Source organism: Tiliqua scincoides, chromosome 7, assembly GCF_035046505.1.
Source record: "Tiliqua scincoides isolate rTilSci1 chromosome 7, rTilSci1.hap2, whole genome shotgun sequence".
Lineage (NCBI taxonomy): Eukaryota > Metazoa > Chordata > Lepidosauria > Squamata > Scincidae > Tiliqua > Tiliqua scincoides.
In genome coordinates, this window is record NC_089827.1 from 19791889 (window position 1) to 19799568 (window position 7680).

At 45.3% G+C, this 7680-nt stretch overlaps 1 pseudogene; it reads left to right on the forward strand.

The window, feature by feature from the left end:
- Positions 1 to 755: 755 nt before the first annotated feature.
- Positions 756 to 874, forward strand: LOC136658120 (5S ribosomal RNA; annotated as a pseudogene).
- Positions 875 to 7680: the final 6806 nt, after the last annotated feature.

The following is a 7680-nucleotide window of genomic DNA, read 5'->3' on the forward strand; positions in this document are numbered from 1 at the left end:
TGGACCTAACATTGAGTAGATGGAGGATATAATTAATATGATGTCAGAACCCAGGGCTAACCCTGATGTGAGGCTCATGAGTGTAGAGCCCTAGGAATGGAATATGTGAACTAATAAAGTGAAATAAAGTTATCTGAGCATACAGAAACTACTTGTACATCAACACCAATTAAAGATAATCAGTGTCTATGTATCTGGGTTTAGAGACAAGGCTTTTACATCAGAAGCGATGGCCCCACACTGGCATGCGCTTATACATCCTTTGGCCAGATCTTGCCTGGAAATACAGGATTGGAAACTTTCTTGTGATCTTTAATTAAATTATTCTCTGAGCAGCTTCCTAGGAAGTGAGGACAGATGGTCTTGCTAATAAGTCACTGAGAATTGGTTTTCTTCCAGATTTGGGGTTCAGTGACCAGCTGTGCTGTGGTCACATCACTTACAGGAACATTTTCAAGATCAGAGGATTAAAGCTTTTTGAAATGTTTGCTGTTCGTCTTTTCTTGTTTGCATCCTCAAGGCACAGCTATTTCCATGTCTTTGCTTCAGGAGATGTTTACAAACACCATTGCAGTCCTCTTTGAAAAACTTCAGATCTTTGGCAGAAACCCTGGACAAGGAATGACCCAGTTCTCGCATGAATGTTTGATGAGGTCATGGTATCGCCACAATATAGTTTTTACTCCTCAATTCTGAATCACTAAGTTTTCTTCTGAAGGGTCCAGTTGGTGCTATGAGAACATCAGAAGAACCTTGCTGAAGACGCTGTTACCATGCACATGCCTGATCTTGTCTGATCTCGGAAGCTAAGCAGGGTCAGGCCTGGTTAGTACTTGGATGGGAGACCACCTGGGAATACCAGGTGCTGTAGGCTTATACCATAGTCTTTCGAGACTGAAGGTTGTCAACCATGCTGAAGACGCACAAAAGTCAAGAGGGCTGAATCAGTGGTGTCACTAGGGTTTGCATCACCCAATACGGGTGGCCAGCACATCACCCCCCTGATGGACCTCTGCCCAAGTGGTGGGCATGGTGATGCACCCTTGCCCCACCCCTGCTGGGTTTTTTGGCTATAACTTTTGATAGAATAGGGATATTTCAATGCGGTTTATTTCATTGCATTCTGCATGAATTTACACATTGAATGATATGTAACATGATGGTACTATTCAAAAATACCAAGATTTTAAAAATTTTGTCAAGTAGTGGTGTCACCGCCCTGTGCGTGTCACCTGGTGCGGCCCGCAACCCTGCACCCACCCTAGTGATGCCACTGCGCAGAATGCTAATTTAAGTCTCCTTTCCTCCCCTTCTCAGCAAAATACTGCCTATGGTCATTGCAATGGCTTTTTCCATGCAGGAGGTCAGGGACATTGCCTCCATTGCCTTCTCCACCCATCCTCAGGGTCTGGCCTTGTTGAATCAGACCGATGGCTCCAGCATCCTGTTTTCATCCAGATGCCTCTGGAAAATACTCATGAATACATACTACTACTTAGAGGTGCCATCTAGTAATCTTCTTGATTAACAGCGTTTGATAGAATGCTCCTCCATGAGTTTGCCTGATCTCCTGTTAAAGACTTCTTGGATAGTAGCCATCACCAAGTTTTATATCAGCAAATGTTGTGTGAGCGAGGTCCTGCCATATCTTGGAGATACTCTTCCTTGAGATATCTGTAGCTGTTCTGCTGCTTTTGTTGAAGCATGGCTCTTTAGCGTTGTGGCACAATGTGATCTCAATTTTATTTATCTGTTCTCCTGTTTGAACCCTGTTCTTTAAGTTCAGAACCTTTTCAGGCAGCTTATTTCTTTATAAGCTGCATGAAGAGGTTCTGAACAAAATATAAAACACATTAAAATGGGCTCAAAGACATAAACAATACCAAAAAACAGTTAAAACAAAGGAAGAATCTGAAAGGCCGGGCAAATAAAAAACGTTCACCTGAATTGAAACGAACTTGGTATCGGGAAAGCTTCCTTAGGGAAAGCATTATAAGGTAGGGGATCATCACAAGTCCCCATCTTAGTTTAGGTAAGCATCTGAAGGGCCAGCCTTATAACTGAAGCAGGGTGAAGCAGGCCACTTCCGGCTAGTTTTTGAATCTGTTTTGTCTGATTGTGAGCTAGGATGATTTATAGAGGAAGGAAGGCAAAATGGCTTTGACTCTTCCCTTCTTAATTTAAAAAGGAAGGAAGGAAGGAAGGAAGTTTTGTAGGTTAGTCCTCTCCTCTTAAGCAAGTAAATGGGCAGTTTGTTCCCTTACCCTGTGTTCAGGATCTGGTGGTGGCAATGGGTCTGCTCCAATCTGTGCCCGCTAGTGGGCACAGAACTAAGAAGGCCCTTGTCAGGCTTTCAGGCTCAGGAGGGTTCATAAGATTTGGTGCCAGACTCTGTCACTGTTCTTGTCCCCTTCCTGGGCCTGGTCCCCTCAGTTCACCTTCCCTCTGTACAGTTCTGCCCTCTACCCATCTTCCCTCTGCGCACCCTGAAAAGCATCACTTCAGGTCGGCAGGAGCCCTTAATGCTGGTTGCTGCAGTTTGGCGCCTTCCTGGCGCTGAGTTTCAGTGCTGATTGGCGCTGGCCTCTCTGCCAGCACAGAGTGTCTCCCATCAGTGGGAAAGTGCCATATGGCACTTTTACGACACCCAGTGCCAGTGGTGCGAGCATACCTTAGGCGCTCGGCTCAGTGGGACTGGGCCCAAAGACCTGGAAGATCCAGCTTCAAATCCCCCACTCAGACCTTGCTTCCTGGATGACCTTGAACAAGTCACTATCTCTCATCCTCACCTACCTCACAGGGTTGTCGCGAGGACAACAAGAGGGGAGGAACTCTGTGCACCAGCTTTTTGGAGGAAGGGCAGTATAAAAATGTGAAAAATAAATAAGTGCTGGTGCAGGCAGACTTGTACTCACGGGTTTTTTTTCTTCCAAGTATGTTCCTTTTTCTACTTTCCAATTCCTTCACACCAATAAAACTTGTTTTGTGGCTTGACCCCTGGCAGGAATTCAAGCTGTGCCGTAAGCTATAAGCTTCATTTCAGGCGGTGAGATTTCCAATTTGACCCCCTGAATGAACCAGCTGCTCATAGCCCCACTAATGTATTAGTGCAGTTAATAGCCTGTGATCTCCTGGCACTGACTCTAGGCCTTCTCTCTGCTAGGCTCTGAAAAGACTTCAGGCATTTCCAGTGCTACTGGGAGACTTCCTGCACAAGCAACCCACTTCTGCCTGTTTCAGTGGTGATCTGACAAGAACAAGCTGCTCTATGCGGAAAGGAAGACAAATGTATCCACGAAAGGGCTGCAGCTAGCGATGGAACAGAACGTTACCTGAGATAGCTCAGAATAGGATTACCCTTGCACTCACCAATGAAGACACCAGAATGCAGCTTGAGTTTTAACTGGGCCACTTTAATAAATTTATACAACAATTGCAGCAGGTCTGGCTGGGGAGAAAACAACCTTAATCCACCGTTACCTTGGGGGAAACGGCCCTAGCCATCTACTTCCCCTGTGAATCTCTTTGGGTGAACCTTCCACCTTGAGGTCAGACTCAGTCCCCAAACTGAGCCAGCCTTTCATAGTCACCCCCTAAGGGTCAAGGTGACTGAACTGCTTAGCCTGCAGGACAAACCTTGCCAAGCCTTGCTAGTCCAGTCAGGCATCATCGGAACAGTCCTGGCTTGCCCCCTGACCTTGCTTCTTCAGATTGGACACTGAGAGAGAATCTAACTATCCTACCCCCACATGCTTCATGCCAAGTGACCAATTTCCAGCCTCTTCAAATAGGGACCAAAGACTGTCAGCCCTCACCAGAATGAGGTAGGCAAAAAAATCTGGCATGCAAGGCCAATCAGGATGAAAGTAAAAATTCCTACCTGGCCCTCTAATGAGTGGTCCTCATTAAACCCCTGCTAACTGGTTAAGAGGCACTTTTTCAAGTGGGTGCTTTTTCAAGTGGGTGCTCCTCTTTTATTTAGCAGGGGGAGAGTAACTGGCCCACCTCACCCCAGCAGTGTCTTTTCTAGTGACTGTCTGCTGGTGTTCTTTTGCATCTTTTTAGATTGTGAGCCCTTTTGGAACAGGGAGCCATTAGATATTTGATTTTCTCTGTAAACCGCTTTGTGAACTTGAAAAGCGGTATATAAATACTGTTGTTGTTGTTGTTGTTGGTCAGCTAATCCCAGACTAACCAAAGGGTGGGCAGGTAGGGTCGCTGGCCAAGATGGACTGAGCTTGATCAGGAGCACGCGTGCCCGAGCAGAGCTCAGATGAGCCCAGATCCCCCTGGGTTCATCAGCCAATGAGCCACAAGCCCCAGCCTGGCTGCAGGAAGCAAGGAAGAAGCAATCTACCAGTAGCACAATAGTGCTAATGGCCTATCTAAGCAGACTTGTAATGCATGCCTCAGTAGGAGTTGCATAATACAATGCCAAAAGTGGTCCGTCCCCCCCAGCTCAGGCTAATATTTGAACTGAAGAGGAATTTAAGTCATCCCTCTGTCCCTGACACTTGCCCTCTTGGACTTCAGCCCATTCACAGGCCATTGCCAAACCCTCCCCCACATCCCTTGAACTTTCTGGAACCTGGCATAATAAATCTGTGGCTGTATGCCACATGCAAGGAGTAATGGGAAATTAGACTAGACCTTTTTCCCATCAGGCATGAGCCACATCAGTGTGTCAGAGCATCACTGATCATAGAGGAATCCTTCAATGTATATATTTGATATTTTTAATAAGGCGCAACCATTCTTAAATCATACAATCAATGACTTAAGAATCATAGATTGCAGGATTCTTAAGTAGTAGATTGTATGTATTTCTCAGCAGCGTTTCTCAAACTGTGAGTCCTTGATATCTGATGGGTCCCAAAGAACCTCCAAAGAAAACAGATGATGGAAGGATCAGATAACTAATTGCCTCAAGCCCTGAGGCTATTCAAAAATCAGATAGCTGCTAACTGCCCTGCAAAGAGCTGAACTCCTGCAGTTTGCAAGCTTGTGTAAATAGAGGGAAATAAATGTTTGAGCTTTTTTTTTTCTGGCATGTTTCTTTTTTCCAAGTCCATCAACGATAGATAGTGGGGACACGCTTTCCAGATCACCTTTTTTTAAAGTCTAGTAAAGCTGGGTGGGTCCTGATACAGTGTCATTTTAAAAAGTGGGTCCTGGTGCTAAAGGATTTGGGAACCACTGATCTGTGGAATTAAAATGTGGTTTTAAAAAAGCCGCTCCTGTTTCTAGAAACATAAACATTAAACCAAGCATGTTTCCATGACTTCCCTCACAATCCTACATTCATCTCACTCTTTTTCTTATAGGTTCATTCACAAAAGTCTGTTAGCTAAAATTGTCCTCTGCCTGATGTCCCCTGCTACATGTGCACTTTGCCTATGTTCAGATGCTACTTTAGCCATGTTTCTCAGTGCCTTGTTAAGGGCCTGAGCTTGATTCATCTCAGGAAGTATCAAGAAATATCATGGATGATATTTCCATGCTGTACTTTGAAGCAAAATTGGATGGAAGGCTTGGATATGCACCAAGCAGCTGTGTTCAGAATCATTCTTCTTTTTCCCCTTTTGAAATAATCAGAAAGGCAATTCTTTTTCTCAAAATTTCAGGATCATCCCAGGTAGTCATTATTTTCATATCTAATTTGGAAGCAGAGGCTATACCGCTAGTTCCCTTAGGGTTCTAGGAAGCCTCTGTGGGGCTGATCAAAAGCACACTGAAGTCCAAGAATGCCCCCGTATGAAGAACAGAATGCAAGTACATATCAGCACGTGAGAGATTCACTATGAGGAAGACTCTCAACTAATGAACCCTTGCTGAGAGTTGTTAAGGTATGTTCAAAAGCACAGGAGAAGAAAGATCAGACCACAAAGTGTATTAATAAGATCCCACAGGCTGCTGGCAAAGAGCAGGATTATCGAAGTGGACTCAGCAGCAATCATAAGGTACTGAATATCTTTTAGAACCTGGTTCTATGAGCAGCCATGCGAGCAAGTGAATACTTACCATGGGACACAGGGAACTTCTAAATATTCATGCCACCACCTGCCATAACTGTCAGTTTCCCTACAGCTTCAGAAAGAAGGAAAGAACACTACAACCTGGGAACAGTCAGAGAGCCAAGGGTTGTGTGGAGGTTGCACCCTTTCCCTCCCAACAAGAGACAACGGCATCACAATGGAGAACTGATTTCTGGGTCACTGCTAGTGCACTGGCTGTTTGGGGGCAGCCAGAGAATATTTGGGACATTCCCCTCCACCATAGTTCCTTTTCCAAATGCACAGTATTAAAATTCCCCTGAGGGCTGGGGATAAGAATAGGCCCTCAGTTTGGCTGTACTTGTCGTAAGAGGTGACTAAACAGCCACCAGGTAGGTGGGACTCGTTAGCCTGGGAAGGCAGCTCATCTGAGAGAAGGAAAACTCTGATCCCAAACCTCCACTGCCTTGTGGCTACATCCAGTTGTGGAAAAGGCTTCAGGAGACAACCTCAAGGCAAAATCTGGAGCTGGAGACCCTGAGGCAGTTCATGGCTGAACACAGTCACGTTCTGGCAACTCCTGCGACACCGCTGGAACCAACCGTATTGGCCTCTGCCTTTCCTTTGGACCATTTCAGCGACGTGGAGAGGGGGGATTTGCTGCATGGGTAACAGTCTATCCTCCATATCTACTTTACCCAGGCTTCGCGCACTGGAGAGGACACTCTGTTCCAGAACACTATTCAGAGCGCGATACCATAGTCTTCCGAGACTGAAGGATGCCAACAAGAGTATTAAAAATGTGTAAGAGCCACTCAGAGCCTCAGGAATAGTGTGAGATATAAAGCTAACATCTTCAGAGACTGAAGGATGCCAACATAAAGCTAACAAGCCGGTCTGGTGAAGAAAACAAAAATGAAACAAGACATCTAATTTGGTGCTCAGGAAATAGAAATTCATTGCATCGTATAATATACCCAATGAACTTCAATAGGTTGTTTTCTTCAAGGGCAAGCAAACAAAATATTCCACGGCCTTGTTATCTTTAGTGTTGGTTTTCCCTTGAAAATATTGGCATGGCATGGAAAAGTTCAATCTAGCCACTGTCACCCATGCGCTGATCACATCTAGGTTAGATTATTCCAGTGCTAGGAGCTACTAGACGGAAGCACGTGACACCTATTTTTCACCTTCTACACCTGTTATCAGTTTGGTTCCAGGCCCTACTCAAAGTGTTGGTCCTGAATATTAAAGCCCTTAATGGGATCACGATGGAAAAGCAGACAAGCTCTGGGCTCAGCCAATTTAGGATTTATTGGACAATCAGGACACCGAGAGAAAAAAGCAGGTCCTCCTGACCTCTCTGCTGAGGTATGTCACTCTCTTTTGTGATACCCTTGAACCTGAATCAGTTTAGGACCATGAACGTATTGTGTAACGTGTGTGGAATGTTGTTTTGTGACACATGCTGGCCTATGGCCATACTGATAAAAAAAGTAAACAAAAACGAACCTGAATCATGTGGAAGCTCTCCACCTCAGGAATAGTCAGGCTAATAGTCTTTGGGGATATCAAAGAGCGCACAACCCCTCCTGGCAAACAGTCTCCCTCAGGTCTGTGATCAGGTGAGACTGGCTGCACTTTCTGGACCATCCTCCGTCTTGCCCCAAGACAGGAGATTGTTCAA